The sequence below is a fragment of the Balearica regulorum genome, chromosome 9 (genome assembly GCF_011004875.1).
Source record: "Balearica regulorum gibbericeps isolate bBalReg1 chromosome 9, bBalReg1.pri, whole genome shotgun sequence".
NCBI classification, from domain to species: Eukaryota; Metazoa; Chordata; class Aves; order Gruiformes; family Gruidae; genus Balearica; species Balearica regulorum.
Window position 1 is genome coordinate 29,216,275 of NC_046192.1, and position 13,240 is coordinate 29,229,514.

The 13,240-nt window shown below is 46.7% G+C and overlaps 1 long non-coding RNA gene across 7 annotated transcripts in view; it reads right to left on the reverse strand.

Moving 5' to 3' along the window:
* Window positions 1-13,240, reverse strand: part of LOC142602971 (uncharacterized) — a 54,044-nt gene that overhangs the window by 28,990 nt on the left and 11,814 nt on the right. The window lies entirely within an intron of this gene.

A 13,240-nucleotide genomic window follows, 5' to 3' on the forward strand; every position in this document is an offset into this window, starting at 1 on the left:
TGGGGCACACACAGCAGCGGTGCCACTCTCCCACCCCTTCTAAATTCTCTGGGGGGGCGTGTGGGGGAGATCAATCAATCTTCTGACCCCAGTTATAGCAGACCCCCAAATGCCGCTGCACTTACCCAACGGCCAGGTCCATGCAGCAGCCTGCCAGCACCCCGAGGGCTGGCTGAGCACCAGCTTCCTCCCCTGCAGCTGCAGACCCAGCACAGGGAGCATGGCACAGACCCCATCCCTGCACGGACAGGCTGCACAGAGCCTTCCATCCGCTCCATCCCTGGGACTGGGGGGCAGAAGCACTGCTGCAGCCAGGCACACCTGCAGCCCCTTGCCCCAGCCCCTGTTTTGCACAGCCATAGAGACAGGGACCCTTGGAGAGGTGGCTCCCCGCCATTGTGCCTGACTGAGCCTGACCCCTCAGCAGCATGAGGCCAATCTCCAAGGCGTGCTCCCAGCCATCCCTTCCACGACCTTGGTTACAAAAGCACGAGGAGCAAACATGAGTGCGGGGCCACTGCACCAGCCACAGCTCCCTGAGGGGCCTGATGCCCTGGCCCAAGACAGGCCTGGGAGAAAGCATGGCAGCTTGGATGAACAGGAGGGTCTTGCCTCCAACACATCCTGCGCTGTCACCGTGGTGCTCGTCCCCATGACCTGCCCGGCAGCATGACAGCCAGCGTCCTGGGAAGGCCGCTGGTGACACAGGGCCCTACTGTGCTTGGGCCACCTCCCCCAGGCGCAGCCCACAGCAGGTCACAGCGTGACACGGAGGCAAAGCAGCCTCTTGGCTCACTGCAGACTTGCTGCATTCGGAGATTCCTGCGTGTGCCCCAGGCAGCCCGAGGGGAGGGTGGAGAGGCTCCAGATGTACAAGCCATGGGCCCTGAGGCCAGGTGCTCAAGTACAGATGGCCAGGACATGCTCAGACCAGTCCACGCAGGTACCCTCTCACAGGGGACAGCTACCAGGCCAACGTGTGCCAATGTACCCCATGCCCAAGGCAAGGGAACAGTTTCCTAAAGCCCACACAGGTGCCGAGAAACATGTAGAGTAGTCCAGAACCCTCTGCTGTGCAAAACAGCGAGCCAAGGTGGCCGAGTGCTCCAAAGCCTGTGCCCAGCTTCAGGTCTGCAGCACCCCATGGGCCCTGGTGTCAGCTCCTCACCTTCCCAGGTCTTCCATGGGAAGGCCAGGAGGGGACAGACAGCTCCGAGACAGAGAGCGTGCTGCCAGCACCAGGACACACGTGCAGATCTCCTCTGGAGACCTCTCCCTCAAGCCACGCTGCCTGTTACCACCCCCGAGAGCCAGCGGGACCCCACCACTGCGAGCAGTCAGTGGCCTGCTTGCCTCCCACACACCTCAGCACTCCATGCTCCAGTTTAAAAAGTCTTTGTTAAGTACTGAAATATCCCATTTTTTCCTGGGTGCATGATGCACACACAGTCCTGGATGCTACTGGGAATACTAAGGAGGAAGCAGCGGTGAAGGCCACTTCCCTTCCCACAAATGGCTTGAACTTCCTTTTTTGCATTAGCTTTTGGTTCATTTGGCTGTACTCTAAATTTAGACAATTAACTAGATTTTTTTAATGATCAAATTATTTGTATTTCTCATTAAAAGTTGGCTCAAACAGCATTGTCTTTAGTGACTGCATACATGGCTTTTTGGCCGTTACGTACCTGTGTTTGGCCAAATGGCTTAGCTTGCCTCTCTAGTGCAAGCAAAGGTTTTCCAGGAGGAAACAGCATTTGCAGTAACAGGTTGTCTCTTCAGGCCCAACAGCACAAACTGTAGTTTACGGTAACGTACCAGCTGTTCCAGATTTCTTTCTAACCTACATTATATACAGCACAGAGGTTTCAGCAGCTGTAATTTTACTTCATGCAGAATGTGATTTTCTTTCACACACCAAGCACCAGCTTGCACGATAACCCAGCAGCCCCGTAACTGGGCTCCTCATTTCACAGGTTAGAGTGAGGTCTCCAACCCCAGTCCCAGGGTGTCACAAGAATCAGATATTTGTGTATATGACTGTGATGCACAGTTACCCCAAAGCTGATACATGCCTGTGCAGCCTGGAAAAACAAAATGCAGAGTTTTGATAAAAACTCAGCCATCAAAACATGAAAGTAGGGGAATATATGGGTAGAAATCTAATTTCAGATCACAGTAAATGCATGTTAGTTTTATGGGTATTAGTTATCTGCGTGGGCCTTGAAAAACACTTGTATGGAATAAAGCAGCAAAGAGGTCCCATAGGTTTCCTTACCACCCAAAGACTAGTTGTGAAGCAAGTGTAAAGCAGCAGCTTTGGTGATTTACTTTCCCAAGTTCCTTAGATTATTACATAGGGAGACGAGAGACAACCACGACAGACATCTCACTACCTGCCTCTCCTCCTCTCTGTACTCTGGCCCTCTCTCAACTGAGTGCTTCCTTTCTCTTTCCTCCAGCCCTGACTTCACGTTACTGCCAGTTCTGGTTTTCCTCCCAGATGGCAAACATTCATCTCCTAGCTGCATTCACTTGCAAGAAGAAACAAGCCTTCTGCCTTGCTCTGCACAGTATTAAAACAAGTGACAGCAGACTAAAACTTCACTGCTATCCATAAATGCATCTAAGCCGCTAAAAAGCTGAGGGACCAGGTTTGCAGGGCAGGCTGCTCTCAGAAGTCTCAGGCCTGTGGGTAAAATGCAGAGCACCAGTTTTAAGAGTATTTTATATGGTAGATGGAGGCTGCTCATTCAGCATACTACAGGTAGACGAACACTGAAGCAGCATTAGCAGCTGATCATTTCCACAATGGGAGAGATTTATCCTGTACCACTAGATTAAAGTCTTTACATAATATGCCACCTACTCAATAAACCTAAGATCAGCACCAAGATCAGAAGATGCTGGCACACATGTAGAGATGACAATAAAAAGACATCCTTAACTCCCATCATGTGAGCCAGACAAGGATGGAGGCTGGAAGTGCTCTGTTCAGTGTGCATGCCCCCCCCCAGTCACCACTATGCTCCCTCCTTTGGGGGTTCTCACCTGGGTAAACACCACCCGTCTGAGTGAAAGCAGGGAGCTCTCATAAGAGGCAATAGCAAAGGCCAGCAAAAGAGGACGCGAGTCTAAAGCCACGAGTCTAAAGTTAGTTGAAGACACGAGCATATACGGAAAAAGCTTCTGGTTGAAAACATGGGTTATAAACGCCAAACAGTTGTGCCCAGTACTGTGATCAAATGCCATCCTTATTCCATCGGAGCTTAAAATAGGTTGAGTAACAAGGCAAACAACTGTAAAAATCCCGAGCTGCTGCCAAGGGACACACAGCAGGCAGTGGCTTCATACTGTTTTGCTTCACTTCCAACGACTGTGGTGTTCATAGAAGGAAAGCCTCCATTATGATTCAGGAACACGTTGAGCTGAGTGTTGATACGACAAGAACTTCATCAGTATACTACACACTGCAAAGGATCCACAGACCACAGTGTTAAACCAAGCCAGCCCCAGCGTTACAGGCAGTGTGTGCACACACAGCGTGGCTAGCCTCTCGAGAGCACCCTTAGCTGCCAGCACACAGGAGCCCCCTCATTTCATTTACCCAGTCCACAGGACAAAAACTGGGTTTGAGTTCATGATCTTCCCAGATCCTCCAAATTCCCTCTGTCAAGCCCAGGTAGTTTTCATATTTTAGCTATTGACTGCACAGGCTTTGTTAGTGCTGGAGGCTGAGGCTTTGTAACAAGCCCCGGGAGTTCAGTACATTCTGTTCAGAGTGCCAAAGGCTCTGAATAACCACTTACATTTGCATTTGCCTAAACATACTGCAAGCAAATAGCAGGAATAGGTTTAGCACTCAGGAGCACAATTAAAAGCAAAAAACCCCCACCCATCAATAATTTGGTACTTTTCCAGAAAGACCAGAAAAAGCCAATATGAATCAGAATCATTGAAATAGTATTTTTGTACTGCAGTGAAAAACCCAAAGAATATGAAGTTCGACATGGTTGCCAAGAACTTTAAAACCTATTTTTAACCAGTCAGTACATTTTATGAGCTTATCTGTAGATAAGATAAGCTGCTAAATACTGTTTCTGGGGTTTAGACTTTCTGCTACAGACGTGTGCAATCTCTGTTGCTGCCTCAGCCTGACTGCTTTTCTCTGCAGCAGCAGCTCACAGAGAGGTAGCCAGCCTTACAGCAGAACTGCTGCATTATGAATCAGATCATGCTCACCAGGAAAAAGGCAGGCTGCAATGTTTAGGGTGGGCTAGAGAGAGCCAAGAGACTTGGGGTGCTATTCTTGGCATTGCCAGTGAATTGCCGTCTGACCTTGTGAAAGTGACTTCGTCATTGCATACATCAGTTTCTTAGCCTCTTCACGTTAAACATCAGTAGTACTGCAAAACACCCCAGAGGCTGCTTGCTTTAAGAAGAAAGGGAGAAAAACAATTAGACTATTTGAAAAAGAAAGGAAATAATGTGGTGCATCTGGGTGCAGACACATTTCTGATTTCAAAGGCAGTTTGGACTGTGTTTGGAACAAAGGCTCTAACCCAAGCAATAAAAGAGAAATTAAGTGTTGAAAAAGGAACAGCATCCCCTTACAATTATTTTGTCCCTCTGCGTGTTTGATGAGGCAGATGTTACTATAATCAAATGCCTGTGAGGCGTCTGGATGCTGCGGAAGTAGATGCCTCTGATATACCTGACTAGATTCATCCTCACAGCATCCCTGTGCAAGGGAAGTAGGATGCTGAGCACTATTTGGTGTGGAGATGGTTAGAGAATACTCCCATAGTTAAAGATAGCCCATGTCACTGGATCTGGTGATGGATGCCAGAGATTTTTTTTAAAGAAGCTCTGCCTGGTAACAGCACGGGATGCAACCTACCGGCAGCAGAGAGAATTCCCACTCACAAGTGATGTTACACCAAGCCCTGGGCAGCAGCTCAGGGAGCGCGCTGGTGCTGACACAGCCCTTGCCAACAGGCATATCAGCCAGCCCATGGCGCGGTATGATGTCAGCTGAAGTGTCTCATCGACAGGAGTTTCACTGAAACTATCTCAGCTGTGCCCGACAGCACGTCATTTGATCCGGCACGCCCTGTACAGGCCTGCAACGATCTGTGCTATAGACATGCAACAGCCTCCACAAGGAAGCACCAGATATATGTTGAAACCTGAAAGGTCCTTAGTTCACACAAGCCTTCAGCAGGTAGTTTGTGGAAGAAGAAGGTTAAAAGAAAAAGGATATATACACCACGAGCATCAGAAACCTTCATGATTCCTCTCCTGAGGCTTCCAAAGCAGCAAATGCCCAGAAAATACCAGAAGAAAGTTCTGCTGCAGCTGGCGTAGGCAAGGTAGGGAGTCAGCGCTGAGCCCAGGAGAAGGCTCTGCATCAGCATCCCCCACAGCACGGCAGGCTCTGTGGGACTGCCTTGCCTGAAACGCAAGCCTCAGCCTCCACTGCGATAAATGGGGAGTCTCCACAGGGGAGAAACAAGAGTCCATCTGCTGTCTTCAGGGGTGGGTTTTTTGGTCCTTTAACTACATTCGTGAACCCATTGTCATCAGATACATATGTCCGTGCTAAAGCCCTTTTCCAGAATACTGGCAGCAGACAACATGACTACTGCCCGATTACCACATACACTGTTAGAGCTGAGGCAGATCCTAGATTGCATCCTGCAGACCAGATTCACAGCTCTGCCTCAACATGCCACCACAGAGTTTATCGGGACGAGCTGTCTCCTCCTCCTGCACACCACACAATCTCACACTTACTGTTTTCACTCCTTTATTTCTGGGTTAGCTGTACCTTTGCCAAACAGAAATACTGCGATTCCCAAGAAAGGAATTGTGACAAATTGCTTCAGACAGTGGCTCTGACTGCTAACACATGGTATGGTGAGGCTTCTGGACAGGGACTGTTGTTCCCATTTTACAGACAAGAAAATAAGCTCCTCCTGAAGGCAAAGATGCAAAATGGCAGTTTCTCAATCACCAGATCAGCTGCTTTTGAATGTTAATAATCACTTGTGTTTGTTCTGCATTTACCCACAGGAACACAAGCCACTGACTCTCTCCCCCTCTCTGCTCCGTAACAGCCACGGTTCTCACCTCACCCCTTGCTCAGTCACCAGACACCCCTTTCATTGGACACCCTCTCTAACAAGTCAATTACATGATTAACTCAATTCAGATAAACTCAGAGCAATTACTGTACCTATACCCAGCTTGAAGTCCTCTGCTGCTTCTCCAGAGGGCTTTGTGTGCCTCCTACACTCTTTCCCCCCCCCAACTGTATCTGTAGAGCAAATAGAAAACAGCGTCTCAAAGCATCTCTGCAGTGGAGCAGCGACCACAAGTTACAATGGTCCCACCACCGCAGTATTTCATCATTGCCAAAGATATTTATAAAAACCCAGAGCTGCAGATTACACAAAACCTAATGTAAAGAAAACTGCATGTGCCACTGGACTGGCATGCCTGATGGCATCCCCACTCCTGCAGAGTGATCTGGTGTGGGGCTTGGAGCCAGCCTGCCTGAAGAAGTCAGCTCACAGTGAGCTACAGCATAAACAGACAGCAGAGAAATTCCTTACGCAGACATCCTCAGCATGCGCTGGGTGAAAGGCAGCTTACTCCACCATCAGACACTGTCCATAGACAACTTAGGATAACTTGTGAGCTACATGTTCATGTTCTGGCATCCTGCACATGAAGTTATCCATGTGAAGATACTCCGAGGATCCTGGCTGTGCTTGCAGAAAGAGGTGAGGAAAAAAAAATCCAAACCAAAAGAAACCCAACCCTGCTAAACCTTTCCACTGCCCCCCAAAACCATGCCTCACAATGCAACACAGCCTCTGCACAGCCAAGCTAGCTCACGTCTTTATGTGCTCTCCTCCAGCTGCCTGCCCCACCACTGCGCTAACGTGGACATGGCAGTCATCAAAAGGTGATACATCGGGGACTCCACTGGGCCCTCGTGACAAAACGACTTCCCAGAATAGAGCTACGCTTGCTGGAACCTGGTCAAGATCAATGAGCAAGGGGAAGATTAAGACAAGGACTCAAACCCTTCTGATTTACACTACTCAATTCTGGCCACCACACACAAACCCCTATTTTAGTTTTGCTACTTCTCCCATTTAGAGAAGTCTCTTTGACCAGCGCACACCGTGGTTCCTCCAAACCCATAGTAACCTCAGCTGTTTGTGAGACATGAGTTCTCTGTCTACAGATGGATCAAATGGGTGCTAACTTCACCACCACAGCCAGAAGCAGGATTTTTTTTTCTCCCCTAGGATTTTCTAAATCTTTTAATCTTCTGCCTCTGAAATCTGTAATTCTACTTTTTAAAGTCTATGTTCATGAAGGGAGATTGAAATGACCAACCTGCTGGTACCAGGGAGAGAAGAAATCCTATTTTTCATTCTTCGGCTGCAGTTCATGACATCTCATTTCACAGCAACCAGCCAGGAAAAGGCTTACGTAAGAGTTAATACAGCGATTGAAGTGACTTACAGAGCATTTCCCTACAAGAAAAACACCCTGCAAAGCACTGAGAAAGAACTGTATTTGTGGACGTTACTCTTGCTGGGGAACAGAACAGCAGTTGGGACTGGTGTGATCTCAAGATTTGGCAATATTAAACATCACTTAGTACCAGAGAGACTTGGACATACCAGATAGAGTCCAACAAAAGGATGATGAAGGGACAGAAGTACATGACATACAGGGAGATGTTGAGAGAGCTGGGAGCATGCAGGCTTGAGAAGAGAAGGCTCAGGGGGGATTTTATTGATGTAGAAGAACTGATGGGGGGAGTAAACAAGACAGAGACAAACTCTTCTCAGTGGTATCCAGCATCAGAACAACAGGTTACCAGGGAGGCTGTGCAAGTCTCCATGCTCAGGAGATATTCCGCATAACCTGCTGTAGTTGTCACTGCTTTGAAGGGAAGAGTTGGACTGGATGCTCTCCAGAGGTCCCTTCCAACTTCAGCTGTCCTTCAGTTTTGTGAGAAACAGGATGGATGTGACTTGTTTAGTCTAGAATGAGAAAGCCGAGGGTGGGCATAACAGATCCTTTTGAAGACGACAGCAATTCATGTTTCTTCTTCCCAGTACAGCTCAAGAAGTTACAGGCTAGTTTTGAGGAAGAGATGTAGGTTGAGTTTCTACAGGTAGGGCTATCCAAGTGCTGGAACAGACCATGGCATTCTAACAGCAGCAGATTTAAAGAGGAAATCAGGTGAACAGCTATCCAGATTGCCTAGGTATTATTGATCTTGCTTTAGAGGGGACCCAACTTTCTATCATATTTCAGTGATTTAAATGACATCTACCCCTCTGCCCCAATCTTCTGCTCCCCCACAACCCCAAACTTCTGTGCTCCAACCTTTTTTTTTTCCTATCTGTAGCATGTGAAAGGCTCCGAAATGGCTTTGTAAAGGCTCAGAAGAACAATGCATCTTTAGAAAAACTATTCCAGTTGCATTGGTAGATTTCATTATTTCAGAGCTAGAAAAGCTGATTAAAAAAACCAACAGTGAAAGTCACAACTTTCTGAAAGCTGGAAACTCACAGTTTCCCAATTTATACTCTACGGTCAATGAAGACATAATTCAATCCAGTCTATGAATGCCTCAAAAACTGCTTGGAGTTCTAAAAAATTAGTTTTCAGTTCATTTAGTTAAAACTAAAATCTACAGAAGCATGGCTTTGTTATAGGCTGTTCAAATATGTGTGGTTTATTATAACCCAAATTTCTTCTTTGTATCTAGTCTGAATCTCCCCTCTTTTAGTCTAAAGCCATTACCCCTTGTCCTATTGCTACAGGCCCTACTAAAAAGTCTGTGCCCATCTTCTTATAAGTGCCCTTTAAGTACTGAAAGGCTGCAATAAAGTCTCCCCGGAGCCTTCTCTTCTCCAGGCTGAAGAACTCTAACTCTCTCAGCCTGTCCTCATAGGAGCTGTAGGATGTTGCTTACTAGCTTGCCCTCTTCTTCCCTCTGATCAACCAAGTTTAGTCATTATGATCCTACCTGGCATAAGCAGGTTGTGGCATAGTATGTCTATGGTTAAGGAAAAGAGAGTCAAGGTGAAGCTCTAGTGCATGCTGCCAGATGGACCACCTAAGTGAATGGGAAGCTTTACCTCCTTGCTCAAGCTCACACTGCTGCCACCTGTGATTTAAGCCCAGCCCTAGATAGCACACTAACAGTGAAACAAATCTCTGCTGCAAACATAGCAGGAATCACAGCAAGAGCATAGAAATATTTCACCAGCCTTGTAAGTAAAACACTGTTGGGCTTAAAGGCTTCAGTGGTAAACACGAGATAAATATCCAGTAGCACATACCAGCAGCCAGTTCACTGACGTACTTGACATGTCACCACTGTCGAAGGCATTACTGCAGGCCCCTGCACACCTGATGATTATTATAGTACAAAGGCTTACTTTCATCATTCCCATAGTGTAACAGGAATACATTACTGTAGGTAAAGTCACTTGCTCATCACTTCATTTGATACACTGAGCACAAATATTCTGAGTCCACAGATTTGTGTCTTGCCCTCAGTAGTAGCAGTTTCATATAGTAAGAGAAGCAAAAGCAACATCAAAAACTTTAAGTGCAAGCGATTTCTTTTTTGAAGCAAGAGTTTGGGCCCCATTCTTTGCTGAACTAGAGCTCCTCTGCTTCTCATTGGACTCCAGCCCCTGCTTCAGTCCTTCCCGCTGCCTCAGGATGCGGAAAGACTGCAAAGCTTCCCTAAGTGATCAGCGGAGGATTCCTTTGAGACGAGGCCACCAGCAGTGCCTAGTCACTCTCTACTCTCCTCTTGGCTCTACCCTACGCCAAGAGTGCTCAGAAAAGCACCGACCATGAACACATCCAGAGCCCTGCTGCTCCTCAGAGCTGCCAGTCCACACTGACGCACAGGAAAGCTCAGCTAGGAGCAGACAGTGGCTTCAGCAAAGCAGCCCATACCATTTGGATGATAGAGCAGAGAACGGGTGGCTGCGGCCTAGACATCTTCAGTGAGTCCTTGCTCAGGTGGAGCCACCACCACAAGGAGCTGGCAGAGGGCAGGAAGAAGGATCTGCGGACAGTGGTTCTCAAAGGAAGGTGTACACAGACAGATGGAGAGCTGCGGGAGTCAGAGGGCATAGTCATTCTGTCTGGTCATCAGCAGGCCACAAGCCAGTGACAATGCTCCTTAAAGTGACAGATGAGAAGAGTGGGTAACTGGGGAGGGGGAAGCCACCATGACCTTCTTCCTGCCAGCAAACTAGCTGGTTTGAGTCTTGGCAGCAGAAAGCAGTGCAACTTTTTTTTTTTTGGTCATCCCCTGGGAAAAATCTTAATTCTGTAGGAAGGGTTTGCAATCTTAAAGAAAGCTCAATGGAAGAGACAGATTAAAAAAAAAATCTAATCTCAAGACTCTGATGAATTTAACTTGCTAGTATAAATGTGCTTATTGCACATCTAAGCAAAAATCAAATACCTTAAGAACACCCCAAATACAGCCTGAGAACATAAGATTGTTGCCTAGCCAAACACTACCTTCATTCCAACTAATGTCTGCTTTTTTCAGTTACATTGCAAATGGTGAATTTGCTTTCAAAAGTTTAGAGCTTTAAAACTCTAAAGTACACTAGCAAAGCCCAGTGCATTTAATTTTCTAGAAGCCAAATCTAGATAAGCAGGTTGTGCAAAGGGACCACCTTCTTGAAGCCCTGCCCTGACACACACTATTCACAGGATCCACCTTTGTGTGCTTTAATATTTTTTAAGTATTCCTTTAGTCTACATTTGTCTTAATAAATTTATCTTCAATATTGGAAGTGGTGTTTCTGATAACACCATGTCTACTGTTGTACTGAAGCCATGGAGAAATACAGACTAACACATCCTCTTGAGTGCATTACAAACACTCAGCCTCACCTTGTCCTCTAGAAGGCACCTGACAAGTGACTTGAGTTGATGATCATGCTCCATCACCTCATTTTGTAAGAGAGCTGGAATGCTCCCTGCACAATATGAGATATAATAGTGCAGCAGTCACTAGGGAAGGAGATTAAATTAACATGCAAGCCTGCATCTGCCTAGCTGGTTGGAGAGCCATTTGTGCAAGGTTTTTTAGAAACAGCAGATAAACCCGTGGCTGCAAACAGGAAACTAGCTTTTGCAGGTGGCAGCTTTTAGGGAACTGGCAATGAGACACAGCCTGTTTCAGTGGCTGACACCTGCTTGCAAACAACTGAAAGGCACAGCCAGATGCAGGGACTTCCTGGGTCCTCCTGGCGGGACCACGACTCCCGCTGGGACGGCACAGGGCGACAGGAGTGCCTTGGGAGCGAGGGGTTTTTGGAAAGCTGCGTGGCAATGCAGCAGCGCAATAAAGCCTGCTCCACCTCACAAAGAGGAGCCAAAGCTCATGCCTAACAGGTGCAAGGTAATGTCCTTTACTCTCCTTCACAGAATGGCCTGAGTTGGAAGGGACCTTAAAGACCAGCCAGTTCCAACCCCCCTGCTGCAGGCAGGGACACCCTCCACTAGCCCAGGTTGCCCATGATCATGTGGAGCTTGCGTTCGATTTATACTTAGGTCTTGGGCAATGCAGATAAGTAAGTAGCCTCAGAGAGGCATAATATGAATTCCCTTTACACTACAAACTTTAATCCTGGTGTGACTTCCTATAAGGCAATAAAAAAATCTGCTACCATCTTTTTTTGTTGTTGCTTATATACCATTGTAAATGGGGAAAACACAGAATTATACATAATATTGTTAGCATTTTTTTTCCACCAAACCAGCTTGTTAAACAGATAGTGACTTATGTACAAAACAAACAAAACCTCCCTACTGAATAATGTATTGGATTTCTTTGCCATTGTGAGAGGCTTTACTTTCACACAGCAGACCAGTAAATTGGGGTTGAAACTACTCAGAGGTAGAAAATAAACAGATAAAGCCAACTTAAAAACAAGTTATCTTTTTCCTTTTAAAGGATATGTTGTTTCCACTAACGTGGCTCACAATAGCTAGCCTGTCTCTGTAAGCAAGGGCTACCCCCGAGTCTAGCCAAGACCAGCCTAGCAAACCAGAGGCTTCTCGGTTCTGCAGACTGACTCATAGCTGAGAGTGAGCAGAGATCTTAATGCCTGTTTGGTAGTCTGTGATTCAAACCCTCACCAAGCTCCATTTCATGTTATGGGCCAAAATCCACGCTTCATGTTAGCAGGTGAAACCCGTGCCAGCCTGGGAGGAACATCACAATCACACGGCTGAGCCCCAGGGCTCACCTGGCTGCTTCCATCCCCCTCCCTCTGCCCGCAAAGCGGGACAGCACCCATTCCAGGGTGGAGCAGCAGCACGGGGACTTCATAGTTACCCAGAGGTGATACAACTCCACGTAGGTCGGTATAACGTGCATGTATTTTTTTCTTTTACAACCCACGTTGTCTGAAGGCCCAAGTTGTTGCTGAGATGCAGGTTCAAATGAACTCAAAGCAAAAATAATTAAAAACCTAATAAGTCAGTCACTGCTTTACAGTTCAAATTCATGTGAAGAAACTAACCTGTGACTGCAAAATTATATCAGCCCAAATTTACAACCAGATTTTGTATCTGAACAGATCAAGCTTGTTCAATTTTGGATTTGTCCCATTTTCAGTATTTTTCTAGTTTGCCATGTTCTTCCTAAACTGTGGACCCAGGAGTGTAATATTTTAGATGCGTTACAATCACACGCATCCTGTGGCATTCCCCTTGTATTTTCTGTTACCTCTCCCCGTTCGTACAGGGATACATACTTGCAGATACGGCTTTTGGAATAGCTCTACGTACTGTCAAGGCTTCACATCACAACTCTTTCCAAAGTTCATAGCATTGCCAGACTACAACTGTTCCACCTGTATTTTCCACGCCAAGTTTGTGGAAGTCAAATTGAAGTCTTTTGGTTTGCAAAACCCAAATCGGATATTTTCAGGAACAGCAAACAAACAATATAGTACTTTAAGCACAAAAACATTAACAACTGCAGCCTCAGAGAAGGGTTTGACAGGCAGGCAGGGCAGGAACCAGTAGGCCACAGATAAACAAAATAGAGAAAGCAAGTAGTGCATAACTACAGCGCTGCATACACAATGCAAGTTCTTCCCCAAGGAATTATGTCAAAACAAGGTTAAATATTTCACAGGAACTAATACTTTCATTT